At 33.8% G+C, this 15925-nt stretch overlaps 1 pseudogene; it reads right to left on the bottom strand.

Moving 5' to 3' along the window:
* Positions 1–263: 263 nt before the first annotated feature.
* LOC149528042 (putative sphingolipid transporter spinster homolog 2 pseudogene) overlaps positions 264–15925 on the bottom strand; it is a 45640-nt pseudogene continuing 29978 nt past the window's right edge.

Genomic DNA, 15925 nt, shown 5'->3' with positions numbered 1-15925 from the left:
GTCACATCTTGTGTCATAGCTGAAATTGACCATGTTTTCCAACTTATTTTGAAGTTTCAATACAAATTGATGTAAATTTTGAAAGTCCTGAATAGAAATTATTGGATTGAAAATCTTGAGAGTATCTTGTTGTCCTTAGAGTATGAGATGGACATTTGAAAGCCACTTGGCAAAACTAAGATACTACATTAGGCCTCAAAACTTGTGATTTTGTACTCCCTTTTAATGTGGGTCAGTCGGTAGCAGCTTTAGATCTCGCAATATTAATAAGCCTCAATCGCAAAATTATAGGCTATGTAACCTCTAGAATATTGATCGCATAGACATTATCAAGAAAGAGTATCTTCAAATCATTCCACACAACTTCTAGTTGCTCATGAAGTGTCTTTAACCTTGTCAATAAGCTTTGTTTTTTCTTCACATTCACTTTCGCTTGTCTGTTGATATTTTTTGATCCTGATTTTGACACTCCTTTTAGATGCTAATCAGAATGATCCAAAAACAACATGTCTTCATAATCTCTTTAACCAGTCTCCATGGGATCTAATAATTCCTTCAATTTATTGGAAGATCCAAAACCTTTCAATTTTATGGGTTGACTGATAAATCCAAACACAACAAATGGAAGCATGAGAATAGCCTTTACCCAAAATGCCACACACCAATTCAATAGGTTTCCTACCAGCCCTCCATATACATAACCAATGGCAATTCCTATTGGTATGCACATATAAAAAATTGAAAGCCAAGCTATTTTCTAATCAAAAGGAGCATTATCATCAATAAATGGTGTTGTAGTCTAATGAATGATGACTCTCCAACACCAACCAACATGCAAAAAAATGTTATGGTCCAAAAATTAAATGAACAACCATAGCTAGCCATAGCAAAAAGTCCACATAGATAAGCCAATTCCAATTAGCCCGAATGGATTGTGTATCTTGGATAGACTCACAAAAATTGGTGATGTTTGTATATGAGCAATGTTAGTATGCTAATAGAAACCAAATTTAAATAAAGCTTCTACAAACTAAACAAAATTCATAAACTTCAAGATAGACTAAGATGAGCTCTCAATTGAGAATATGAGCCATTAATGGACTCTCTCAATAAGAAGCTCTCTTGTTGAGTGGCTTTATCTAAATGGATAGGATGTATGCTCAATATGCTTCCAAAGGCTTCAATGGATGATGGTGGATTTTTGGTGTGGATAGATGGCTTTAGTATGGATTTGGCTCTCAAAATAGCATTATAACTTTACTTCATGGATTGTGTTATTTTGCAAAGGGGAAGGATCCAATTTATAGGCAAGAGGCTTGAGGGATTGAGGGCTAAGATGCAAGGATGGGAAAAAGCTCATGGAGGGCTTAGATTGCATGAGAGGAGAGCACATGGATTGTGCTTCCTTACAACCAATCAAGGAGTGACACATGTCACATGGTGAGAGGATGGATAAAAGGGGAAGGATGAGTCAACAAAGGAGGCTCAAGGGATAAAATCTTCATAAAGACCCTCATAATGACTTGTAAGAGCAATAAAAGGGCTTGTAAGAGTCATTTATGACCTAGTGGACTTCATAAAGTTTTATGGTTGAGATATTTTGAGGGTGATGAGAGAAAATTCGACTTGGACTTGATTAGGAAGGTTTTAAGCTTGCTTAGGCTTGTGCAAATGATTAGAGGATGGATTAGGATGGTTTAGGATTAGCTTAGGGATAGGCAAGTGGATGGCATTTAATGAGGGTGGGTGAAGGAGGAGATATTTGTTAACTTTGGCTTGGGTTAGTAATTCTTAACCCATGTTTAGGGAATGTGACAAGGTTAGGAGGGGATTAGGATTAGGTTTAAAGACATCTTCTAGAAGAGTCTAGACTTTGGATGAGGATAAAGACTTTCTAGAATAGTCTAGAACTTCCTAGGATGAGGATGAAGACTTTCTAGAAGAGTCTAGAACTTCTTAGGATGAGGATAAATTAGATTTTTAGGAAATATATAAAGTTTTATTTATTTCAAAGGTTTGGGTTGAGGAGATATTTATTAAAACTTTTTTAATAAACATGAGGATTAATATTTAATCTTAATTAAATATTTTGAGTTGGGATTAGGGGTAGGAAATGATGGGATTAGCCTTTAATCAAAATTAAAGAAGGATTAGAAGATTTTGGAAGAGGTTATTGGTCATAAGGAAATTGGCCAAGTTTTGGGCAAAAAATAAATTTTTTATTTATTTTAGGATTTTTGGTCAATTTATTAATTAAATAATTAATAAATAAGGAAATAATGTTTAAATAAGATTTAAACATTTTTGGGAGGGATTCCTTAATTAAATATTTTTAATTAAGATAAAGAGATTTAATGGCATAAAAATTAATTAATTAATTAATTAAATAATTAATTAATTAATTAATGATGATGTCATCAGGAATTTTTCAAAAAATAAAAATACTTTATTTTCTAAAGGATTTTTAGGTGTCTACAATGTTATTAGAAGCCCAACCATGAATTCAGAAGATAGAATCCTGTCTTCAACATAATTCAAATTAAAATCACTTTGAATTTCACTTGCTTCTATACATGTACCACCCTTTGTGCAAGTAGAAAGACTACCATTAACACCATTGTTTACAATAGTTCCTTGATCAACATAATTTAGCATATTAATTATACAAAAAATTGCTAGAAGAGGGGAAATTTCATGTAAGTTATTTAACTAACAGAGTTTGAAGCATCAGTATAGGCACTCCATGTCAAGTGAGAAACCCACTGACTTGACCTGTTTGATTCCTTTAGCACTCATAAAAGGGTCTTCAAATGTCGCATTAGGAGCATGAATTTCAAAGTCATGTGCTTTTTTTGTGCAACCATATAAATTGAGGATGTGTGGAATGATATCCTATGAAAATGACCCTAATTTCTTGGCTTGATCAATTCCCTCATGCTCTTCATAACCCTTACTCTATTTTTTATTTTTCAGAAACTCATTCTCTTCTTAAAAATGGTATTTCATGAGGTTCAAGCATGGGCTCATGACACTCATGAAACTACTCTTATGATTCCAAGCTTCTTCATATTAGAATATTATAGTTTATGCCTTTTTGTCATTTGAGCACTTAGAAGACAATTTTTGTTTCTAATATGTATTCAGAATGAGAAGAATATTGCATGTGTGGGTATGTAGTTGTAGGTACTCAGTCATTACTTAGATCTTTTTGAGATCTAACTCCATTTTATTTTCTCATGTAGGAGAATGGGGACCAGAATCTACCAGATCAAGGGTTGTACCAAGAGCATCATCGAAGGTCATTTAACCAGTCAAAGGCTGAAAGGAAATGACTGGTTACCTCTAACTCTATCTTCCTGTGTTGTATTTTTCTTATTTTCAATATGTATGAAAGACATTAGTCAGACTCACGGATTGTGTGAGAATTTTCATTCCAACATTTTATATTCATTCCATTCTATGTAAAAATGAAGATTGTATATATTAGTTATATATTCGAGAAATGAATATTATAAGGACATTCTTTTGTGAAATGAATGGCATTCATGTATTTTCCTTGTCTTTATACTTAAATTTTACACATGTGCAAAATTTGAGTAACATGAACCTAATGAATGTACATGTGTTAAATATTCACTTGTAGGAATCACAAAGCTTAGCATAGGGGGGGGGGATAAAAAAAACCTTTGTCTTAAGTAGGGAATAATGAAATCCTAGCTACATAAATTCTAACTACATGATACTGAGGGATTCAGTTGTGTTTATATGGGAGAGCACACCCTAGTTTGATTTTGCAAAAAGAGTTAGGCATTATATGCTATAGAAGCATAAATGACATGGTTCCTTTGTGTGGACTAGACTCTCAACACAATGGATACTTTAGGATAATAAGTGTAGTTTGCATTGTCATGATGGAAAAAATGTCATATACACCTTGGAGAGGTCTAGGCACACCCAAAGTCTTTTTAGGGATCTTTGGTGGTAAGTGTACTAACCCATTGCCCCCAATGTACAATGCACCAAAATAACTTGAAATTGACACATATGTACTAAAGCATCAAAAAATAGATCATATCACAAATAAAACGTATACTCAATGAGAGCTATTCAGGTGATACCAAAATATGGAAGATCAAGGTACACCATAAAAGGCTTCTAATAACACACAAAATGAAATCAAGCAAAAAGAAATGGCATCATCAAGTAGTCATTCAATCCACATTTCCTACCAAGAATATTTAAGGCCTAAAGGTGAGTGTTTGATGACCATGTATAGGAAGGATTCATCCTATGAAAGTTTGTGTGTCTGATGTTGTTTATCACAAATGTTATTGGGCAAGGGTTGTAAGAAGAACAATATTCTTGAATCATTAAGTCTCAAAGGTAAATTTGTGTAAATTTTGTTGCAATCACTCTTGTGGGAAAAACTTAGCGTAATGGGATTGGTACAAGGACTCGACAAAAAAATGCCTCGTAGACTAGAGGTCTATTGAAAATAGGACTTTTGCACAAAAATGAGATAAAATGGTGGAATGTAGTGAAGTGAGATGAGCCTTATAGATAATGGACCAAAATACTTTTTTCAAGAACTTTTTCTTCTTTTTAGGCATTTCTTCAGGAACATTTTACAAATGTTTTTGGAGTTTTTTTATTTTCTTTTTTTTTTGTATTTTTGTGGGACTATAACAACACTATACAGGAACTGCAAGACTCAAGTATAGAACCACTTATGATGTTGGATATTTATAGGCTCAGGGAGAAAATCTCCCTCTAAAGTGGCAATTTGATATGCCCCAAAACCGTATTTGGTTGTAATGATAAATGGACCAAGCCAATTACCTTCAAATTTTCCTTTCTTTTCATGGTTTTGGAGATTCCTCATGTTATGCTACAAAACTAAGTCACCCACCTCAAATTTCGAGGTCTGACTTTTTTGTGAAACTAAAGCTATAGGTGATTTTGGTACATGCAGAGGTGGTTTAGGGTATTAAGGAATCTTTCATCGAGGAGTTGTAGCTCTTGCAAGAGAGAAAATTTATATTCTTCTTTAGACATCAGATTCTTGAGAGAGATTCTGTGGGAAGGGAGCTCAATTTCAATGGGTAAGATAGGTTCAACACCATAAATAAGGAAAAATGGAGTGGCTACTATGGGGGTGTGCATGGAGGTGTGGTAGGCCTAAAGGGTGGGAACGATTTGGAGGTGCCAATCATGACACTATGCATCAACAATTTGGAAGTCATCACTTCCTCATGATGTACATAGGGGGCACAATCATACATACATGACATCAAAAGTTCACATGAATTCACCACTGATACTATCATGTGGGGTTGTCATGACATCCACCATGAAATGTATCAAAGAATAAGGTTTTCACCTCAAACTTATCTCTCATAAAAATAATTTAATAGAAAGAATTGCACTTGGAAATTATTCTTTACGAAGAAACACTAACCTTTTGACCTCCTTGTCAAGGTTACTAATAAAGTGTCAAAACTACATTGGAGTTTGATCTCAATTTTTTGACCTCTTAGTACAAGGTTCTCTTCTATGAAGCATTAGACTCCCTCTTAATATTCTATCATCCTTTTCACCTCATGGTAGCAAGTCATGTCATGCTTCCTTAGTTCAATAGGTATCTTGATAGCATAAGGTCTTCCAGCCTACATACATGAAACTTTATCCCATGATTCATAGTATTTTAATTGTTATAGTTTCTAATTACTGGAGAATCAATTTTGACATGGCCTATTACCTTTGAATCAATACAACCAAGATCATCAAAAGTTTGACTAAAGCATATTTTCTATCTACTTCCTCTCTTTTTCCAAGGTTTACTCTAATGGAATGTCAAAATCCCTCTTTATAGATAAGGATACTCATAATCTCAATCATCAAAGATATTTTTGTATATGCAAAAACCTAATCTGTCAAGAGCACACATAAACAAGAAAACATTAGTTGTAACATGTGCATATGAAAGATTAGAAACCAATGTAAATAGAACTAAAATCAACTTAAGTTTAACAACTTATGCAACCACAAATAAAAGTCCTCACATAACCTCAAAGCAGCTCAACAAGGGTGCCCATAAGAGGCCTTATTGGTGTGCTCAAGTCTGAGGGATGTAGATGTGCTCTCTCAAACACAACTATTGAATCCCTTGTTAATGAAAATGCCACATGAAATGAGTCTATGCTAAGATGAATGGAGAATACCTTCAAGAAATGGCTATGAATGAGCCAATCCTCAAAGGATTCTAGATATGAGATGGAAGTGTAATGCAAGAAAGAAACCTAAAACATCATACTACCATGAAAACTAATGCAAACTAGAAATCTAAGTAATGCAAACAACTAAAAGGTTAGTTCTAAGTATAAAATCTTTAAAAAGCTCTATAATCATACTAGCATGATAACAATGCAAATAATGGAGATGGAGAAATGCTTGAGACAAGGGCTCTATTTATAGGTTTGAGAGAGGCCTTGGGGAGGTGGCATCCATGTGGCATCCACATAGGTGCCACAAGGGAGACACATGGGCTAAAGAGACAAGCCATGCAAAGGTCAACATTCAAAGTTTTCTCGCACATGTGTGAGCAACCTTAAGGGAAAGAGTGGAGGACAAAGGTTTAAGAGGTGCGAAAGGTGTGAAGGGTGTGAAAGGTGTGAAGGGTTTCTCACACATGTGTGAGCAAACACATAGGAGCTCAAATGATTTTAGCAAGGAGTTTAGGATAAATAAGTGGGATTAAGTAGTGGGTAGGCTTAGAAGGATGAGAGTGATGGGTGTCAACTAGGTTATAGGATAGGCTTAAGACTAAATTAAATATGATTTAATTTAATCATAGGATTAGAGAATTTAATGAAATGGAGGGAATTAAATAAATATAATTTATTTAAAAGGGGATTTATCGAGCACTATGCATTAAATAAATTTAATACATTACAGGGGAAAAGCATTTAAATTAAATTTAAATACATTAGGAAATGAACCTATTTAATTAAATAAATTTAAATAAATAAGTAGAATAATATGACAAAATATAATTAATTAATTATAATGTCAAAGGGAATATTAAATTAATATAGTTTTTGAGACAATTTTAGGCATCTACAATTTGCTTCAAGAGCCTCATTTTATCTAGTCTAATCATTAGATGACTAATGAACTCTAGATCAAAACTTCTTTGGAGATACTATCATAAGATTGAGTCCGACACAATATTTGGTAACATTCCTAATGTACTAATCTTCTTTTCATGGAAAAACATCCTCAAACACAAAGGAAAAAATCAAAGCAAATAACCCTTTATAGTATGTATAGAAATAAATATAAGAGAAATACTACAAATATTAGATAAATCTAATACTCAAGGATAAATAATTATCTGCACATAACATCATTGATATAAGTTTCTCCAATGAAGGTCAATCTTCTTGAGTTTTGAAGGAAGCATTCTCTGAGCCAAAAAAATGACATCTCTTATACACAACTTCCATCAGTATCCATGAGATACTTTTTCTAGGCATTATGATGCTAAATTATCTAGAGGTCTAGGCATAATTAGATCACAAAAGTCATCTTGAATAATTGAATGTCAACATTAAAATGAAATGAATGAAGATCTTTGTCCAATACTATTTCCATATAGATACAGAAATCACAACATGATGCACAACTAGTTTTTCCAGTATAGGATTAGTAACAATTTAAAGGATGTGAGAAAACTTCCTAATTTGACATTCAAAATAAATTTCCTTTATATTAGAAACTAGTGTTATTTTGACACTTCTTTCTAGGTTTTCATCTTATTTTTGCAAATGATCGATCCCAAATAATTTTCTCTGAAGATATCGATGATAGTTCTAGGAATGACATCTTTATAACATCAACTTCAAATGATTTATTCTCCAGAAGAAAATTTTCCATTGTTGAGTCTAACTCTTCATAATACTTCAATTTAAGTTTGGCTACCTTTCAATAAAAAATACCATCCACCTTTTAGAAACTCATAGTCTTGAAGTACACCATTATAATGATAAGAAATAGCCATCTTAGATACATTTTCTATTATATTATCAAGTTAGGCATAAAACTACATCAAGGGAGTCTTAGCATGATAATCAGGTGGCTTAATCTCCTTCTCATAAGATCAATGCCAGTGACCCAAATTTTAATACTAAGCCATACGCCTATCCCAATACCTATATTGATTGTAGATAGATTTCATAGATGGAACTAATCAAACAAATTATTGCAATCTTGCACAACATTGTCAAACAAAATGGTTAGTTGTCTCTGGAGCCACACACCCACCTACCCTATCAAGACAATTAAGTTAATAGGTGAGTTTGAAAATCTAAAAGAGTGGGAAAGGTTTTGATGCAAGACAAAAAAGGAAAGACATCTCATTCATTCCAGAGAGAAAAAAGATAATCAACAAATTAGAGAAAGTGCAAAGAGTTCAAAGATTAGAAGGAACTGGAAGGAGACAAAAGCTGCAACAACATAGTCTTTGTTCTCCTTGTTCTCTATGAGTTTGTTTTTGTTTGTCTTGTGAAGCATTGATTCCTTTAGGCATTATTATATGCAGTCTTCAAGTGTTGCAAGTTTATATTTCAAGTAGAAGTTGTAGGTTAAAGTATTTTATCTTTTGTTGAAGCCCTATGCTCCTAGATTTGTATCCAGTTGAATCATATATGAATAGAAAGCAAGAAAATAGGCACATTAGTCGATCTAGTTGTTTTAGCTCTTTTTTGTCTCCTTTCTATTTATTATGCATGTTGCATTAATTATTTGAGTTCAAATTTGCAAGTTTTGTTGTTATCTTCTGTATGTTTTAATGATGGATTAAACTAGATAGAAAGTCTGGTATTGACACACTTGGATCACATGTTAACCGAGCTCTCCTTATGCTTACTCAATCAGTTCTTGTTCTACTATTTCTACTGGGTCACAATAGGTTCTACCAAGTTCCACTCACTTTTATTATCAAGCTGACTTGGTCCCTTACTATCGAGTCTTATCAAGATTACTCAAATCCTTTGTCGACCAAGTCCACTCAATATTTGTATTAGTTATGTGTTGAGTCTACTAAGCTCCAGCTTTATTTGGTTACTAAGTACACTCAATTCCCATTTTTTTTGAGTAACTCAGCATACACTACTACTAAGCTTACTCCCACTTGGCTCCTTAACATGCCAAGTTTACTTGGCAACCACTACCTATCATTTGACATCAAATGCATGCCTGAGACTTTCTTTATGTTGTAAAGTTGTATTTCTAACATGGTATCAGAGCTTTGAGGCCCCACATCCATAGTGAGTTAGAGCATTTGTTTCTTGGGTATTTGAAATGGTAGGAGATGTAGGAAAGATATGGTAACAGCCACCATCCTTTATTGGACATAATTATGATACATGGGAAAAGAAGATGAGAACCATACTAATTGCTAATGATTTGTGAGAGTTGGTTATAAATGTGTTTAATGATGTTATCTACCCAACACAACATGTTGTCCTCACAAATGCTGAAAAGAATCAGTTAAAGAAGTTAAGAAGAAAGAATGCAAAAGCCTTAAGTCTAAATAAGAGAACAATGACAGAGACTATTTTTTCCAAGATTGCAACAAAAAATTACTCAAAGGAATCATAGGATATCCTTGAGAAAAACTTCAAGGGGAATGATAAGGTTAGAGTATTGAAGCTACAAATGATGAGAAAGGAGTTTGAGAATCTTCAAGTGAAGCAAAATGAACCTATTGCAAAATTCAGCTCATGAATCTCCACTTTGATAAACCAACTCAAATCAAATAGAGAAGAGTATGAAGATAAAAGGATTGTGTAAAAGATATTGAGGAGTTTACCTTAGAGATATGACAATCTTCTAATGACCATTGAGGAAGTAAAGGACCTTACAACATTGACTAGAGATGCATTGATGGGAACTCATCAAACCCATGAGCATTGGATCAATAGATAATCAACAACTTCCTAAGAATTGTTTTTTAAGGCTCAAGATAATTCAAGAGGTAGAGGAGAGGAAGAAATGGCTTTGGTAGAGGCTTAAGAAGTAGAGGTCATGGAAGTAATGGTTAAAGGAATGCAGATGTAGAAATCTCAGGATGATAAAGAAATCAAGAGGGAGCAAACACCTCTCAAAAAAACTCTAGAGGAGGTAAGAAGAATTATAACTCCAATAAGAGAAATGTAGAATGCTACTATTGTCATAAGTTTGGAAATTATGCAAGTGAATGCTAGAAGAAGAAGGTTGATCATGAGTCAAGACAAAAAAGAAAGATGTGGTTGATGTGAACATGGGAAATGAAAACAATCCCACAACCTTCATCATGTGTAACATTAGTGAAGAAGGCAGCCTTGAGGTATGGTAATTAGACAACGGTTGTAGCAACCACATGAGTGGCAATGAAAGTTTATTCTCTTTTATTGATAAAAGATTTGTAGACACTTAAAATTGTCCTAAACACTATATTAAATGATTTAATATCTCCCTTGACACTGTAATTATTTATTAATTAATTAATTATATTTTTTCATGTTCCTCTACTTATTTAATTAAATAGTTTCACTTTCGTAAAATGTTTAAATTTAATTTAAATGCATCCTCTCTAATGTGTTAAATGTAATTAATGCATAGTGCTCCATAAATCTCCTTTTAAATAAATTTTAATTTATTTAATTCCCTCCACTTTATTAAATTCTATAATCTTATGATAAAATTAAATTCTATTTGATTTAACCATAATCACACCTAAAACCTAGTCTATCACCCAACACTCTCATCCTTCTAAGCCTACCCACTAGTTAATCCCACTTAATTATCTTAGACACCTTCCTAAGAACCTTTTAGTCCCTAAGTTTTTGTTAACACATGTGTAAGAAACTCAAAATCCAAGAAAGTCTCCCTTTTATTAATTTATCCAAAAAGCCTCTTACACTCTTACACACTTGTCCCATTTCCTTTCTCCAAGGTTCACCAAAAAGACTTATGTTGACCTTTGCATGACTTGTCTCCTTAGCCCATGTATCTCCATTGTGGCATCTATGTGGATGCCACATAGATGGCACCTCTCCAAAGCCTCTCTCAATCCTATAAATAGAGCTCTTGTTTCAAGCATTCATAATCTCCTCCATTGCATTGTTATCATGCTAGTTTAGTTTTAGACCTTTAAAAGATTTTCAAGCTTTTTATGCTTAGAACTAACCTTTGGTAGTTGTTTTCTTTCTAGTCTTAGATATTGCATTCTCATTCTAGATTTTCATTGTTAGTTTGATTACTTGCATCCATCTTCACATCCTTTGAATGCTTTCAAGCATGGTTGCTTTCATAGCCATTGCTTAAAGTATTCTCCATTTATCTTAGCATAGTTTCATATCATTGATCATTCATCTAATCATGGGATTCATCTATAGTTGTGTTTATAGTTGGGATTCCTCATCTTGAGCACACCAACAAGGCCTCTTATGGGTGCCCTTGTTGAGCTTCTTTGAGATTACATGAGAACTTTTCTTTTCGGTTGCATTAAGTTGTCAAACTTAAGCATATAATTAGTTATTTTTCCTTTAATTTGAATCCTTGATATATATGTGCAACTAACATTTTCTTGTTTACACATGCTCTCGACGAGTTAGGTTTTCTTGTATATGAGTTTCAAGTATAAAATTAAGATGGAAAATAATAGAACCATTCCAATTGTGGGCAAGAGATCTATCATGGTCAGCACTAAGCAAGGTGGGAAGGAGATACATAATGTATATTTTGCCCCAATTATGAAGCACAATTTGATGAGTGTTGAACAACTCATTCAAAATGGTTACAAGGTGTTGATGGAAAATGATAAGTGTGTCATTCGTGAAAAGGATGGGAGTGTATATGAGAAATATGTTAGCAAGTAATACTAATCTATTAAGAAAACAAAGCATTAACTAGCATAAAAGACATAACATATATGAGAGACTAAAAGAGAAACCCTCAAATGAGAATATGAGCCATGGAATGGCTCTCTCAATGAGAATGGTCACTTGATTTAGGGATGAGTCTATTTGATAGGATTTGGGATGTATGCTCAAGCTTCAAACTAGCTTCAACGGAGATTTTTGGGATTTTTGGTGTGGATGCATGCAAAAGTATGGATTTGGCTTCAAAATGGCATTATAACTTTACTTGATGTATTGTGGTTGAAATGGCTTGGGAGGGGATTCAATTTATAGGCTAAGGGCTTGAGGGATGGAGGGATAAGATGGAAGGAAAGATGAAAGCTTAAGGAGGGCTAGGATGCACTCAAAAGGGAGCACATGGATTGTGCTTGTTTAGCACCAATCAGGGAGTGACACATGTCACAAGGTGAGTGGATGGAGGAAAGGGGAAGGATGAGTCAACAAAGGAGGCTCAAAGGATAATATCTTCATAAAGACCCTTCATAATGACTTGTAAGAGCTTGTAAGAGTCTTTATGGCTTTTGTAAGAGCATTCCTTGTTGGGTAGTTGGGATATTTTGGAGGGAGTTGAGATTGTTGACTTTCCTTGGCTTAGGAAAGTCTTAAGCTTGCTTAGGGAATGTGACAACATTAGAGGGTGGATTAGGCTTGGGTTTAGGATTAGATTAGGGATGTTAGAGATTTGCAAGTGGATGACATTCATGAGGGTGGGTGAGTTAGTGGCTAAGCTTGGTTAGTATGGGTGGATGGGGTGGATTAGGCTAAAAAGGGGATTTAGGATAGGTTAAGGGTTATTAGATTTGAGGGTTTTATTTATCAAATAGGTTTATTTAATAAATGGGGATTTTGGATTTAGATAGAAGAATAGGATTTAATTGATAAATAATAGGTTATTTGATTTATCAATTAGGACTATAGATGATTAATTAAATTAATCAACTAGGGGATGACAAAGGATTAATTAAATAGAAATTTAATTAATGATGCATTTTTAGATAACTAAATAGGATTACCAAAGCAATGTAATCAAATTTAGGTGTCTACAGGGAGTAAGAGAATACTTGTAATAATCCAAATGAAAAAGAACCACATGTTTCCCTTAAAGATAGAGACATGCTTCTCTTCTCAAGTCAGTGTTGCATCTCCCAAGTATGGATATACAATAGTACATCAACAATCAACTCTTAGAAGTGTGATTGAAGACCCTTCCAAGCTATGACATCCCAAGTATCGACATCTTGGCTTTGTTGGTTTAAATTTTTTTCCCAAGAAAAGAATAGTAGATGGTTTTCCAAGCATTGTAGATTCATGTGACAAGTGTGAAGCCTGTATTTTGGGTAAGCAGCATAGGCTTCCCTTTAATTTTGGTAATTCTAGAAGGGCAAGGGAACTATTAGAGTTGGTGCATTTTGATTTAGTTGGCCCTATGCAAACTAATTCTATTGGTGGGAGTACTTATTTTATGATATTTATAGATGATTTTAGTTGTAGGACATGGGTGTATTTCTTGAAAATTAAATTTTAAGCATTTGATAAATTTGTTGAATTTAAAGCCCTGGCTGAAAAAGATTGTGGACACTATGTAAAGGTCCTTAAGTCGGATAGAGGAGGGGAATATACCTCCAATTTTTTTGTAATTTTTTGCAAAAAGAATGACATAAAGAAAGAGCTTACAACTACCATACTCTAAAACAAAATGTAGTGGCTAAGAGGAAAAACATGACCATTGTTGAGATGGCAAGAAGCATGATGAAAGCAAAGGGACTCCCAGTTGATTATTAGGGAGAGGTTGTAGCAACAACACTATACTTGATAAAAAAAGTGTCCTAAAAAGTTAGTTCATGAAAATATTCCTCTTGAGGCATGATCAAGAAATAGATGGATAGTTGAACACTTGAGAGTGTTCAGATGTGTAGCATATGCACATGTGCCAAAGGAACAAAGGCAAAATCTAAGTAATAAAGCTGTGAAGTGTATCTTCACTGGTTACAACTCAAAATAAAATTCTTATAGGTTGTATGATCTAATCACCAAGAAGATCATCATTTCAAGAGATGTGGAGCTTCTCGAAAATCAGTCATGGGATTGCTTAGTAGGTGAATCTTCAAGTGCTTCAAGCAAAGTGCTTACCATTAAAGAAGAAGAAGACATTGGTGATAAAAAAGATGATGGAGAAGAAAACTTAGATAATTATAGACAAAGATAAAAATGCAAGTAGCCTCAAACATGTCGAGTTTCAACTTCTTACAATTCAAGGTAGCCCTAAGCTAGCATGCAAAATAGTAGCAACAAGAATACTGAAAATTTAGATCCCATTCTCGCCTCCCTATTGCCAAGAAAGACTAAGATTCAAAGGGATGTATACCAAGAAGAAAGGTATGATGAAGAGTTTGATGAGAGTGTCAATTTTGTATTATTTTCTCATAGTGATCCAATATACTTTGAAGAAGCTATGAAGGAAAAGAAATGGTGTAATGTCAATTTTGTATTATTTTCTCATAGTGATCCACCTCATAGTGATCCAATATACTTTGAAGAAGCTATGAAGGAAAAGAAATGGTGTAATGTCATGGATGAGGAAATAGATTCTATTGAAATAAATGAAACATGAGACTTAACTACTTTGCCTCCCAAGAAGCAAGTAATTGGAGTGAAATGATTTTATAAGACTAAGTGCAGTGCTAAAGGAAAAATAGATAGGTTTAAGGCATGTTTAGTGGTCAAGGAGTACAAGTAGCAGTATGGGAGAGACTATGATGAAGCATGTGCCGCAGTTGTAAGAATGAAAATTGTGCATGCTATCATAGTAATTACAACCCAAAAAAAAATGGAAGGTATATCAAATGGATGTAAAATCTATCTTCTTGAATGGTGTATTGAAAGAAGAGGTTTATGTGGAGCAACCACTTGGTTATGAAGTTGTAGGTGAAGAACACAAGGTGTACAGATTGAAGAGATCTCTATATGGGCTCAAGCTCCACAGACATGGTACAACAAAATTAAGTTATACTTGATGAGCAATGGCTTTAGAAAAAGTGATAGTGAGCCCACACTCTAAATCAATGAAGAAAATGGTAAGGTATTAATTGTTTTCTTGTATGTTAGATGACTTAATATTCACTAGAAATGATAATTTCTTAATCAGTGAGTTCAAAGAGGCCATGAAGAATGAATTTGAAATCACAAACCTAAGTCTCTTAAAGTATTTTCTAGACATAGAAGTAAAACAAATGTATGATGGAATCTTCATCTCTCAAGAAAAGTATGAAAATTAGATTTGGAGATATTCAAAATGCAGAGTAGTAAGGAAACCCCAACACCAACAATAGTAGGTATGAAGTCAAGCAAGAAGATTACAACAAAAGTGTGAATCCAACATTATACGCTAGTATGGTTGGAATCTTAATATATTTCACAACAAATCGACTTGACATGATGCATACACTAAGTCTAATTTCTAGATTTATGAAAATACCAAAGGATTCTCATTGGCAAGTGGGAAAGAGGATCCTAAGGTATGTGAATGCTACCAAGGGATTTGGGATTTTGTATACTATAGATAATGATTTCAAGTTGGTTGGTTATCCTAATAGCGATTGGGCTAGAAGCCTAGACAATAGGAAGAGCACTTCCAGATACATGTTCCAAAAGGGACCAGGTGCAATTTTAGGAGAATCTAAGAAGATTGAATACATAGCAACAACTGTAGTAGCATGTCAAGCTATTTGGTTAAGGAGAGTCCTGGTAGATTTGAATGAAAGGAAAGAGGATGGAACCACAATCTTTTGTGACAATATCTCCTCAATTGCACCATCTAAGAATCCAATATTCCATGGGTGAAGAAAGCACATAGAAATCAGATATCACTTCATCAAAGAGTTGGTGGAGAATGGAGACATTAAAATGGAATTTTGTAAGTTTGAGCAACAATTAACATACATTTTTACTAAGCCTTTGGACAT

Source organism: Cupressus sempervirens, chromosome 11 (assembly GCF_028749045.1).
Source record: "Cupressus sempervirens isolate cs-2001-9-10 chromosome 11, ASM2874904v1, whole genome shotgun sequence".
NCBI classification, from domain to species: domain Eukaryota; kingdom Viridiplantae; phylum Streptophyta; class Pinopsida; order Cupressales; family Cupressaceae; genus Cupressus; species Cupressus sempervirens.
This window is presented reverse-complemented; position numbering and strand designations above follow the sequence as displayed.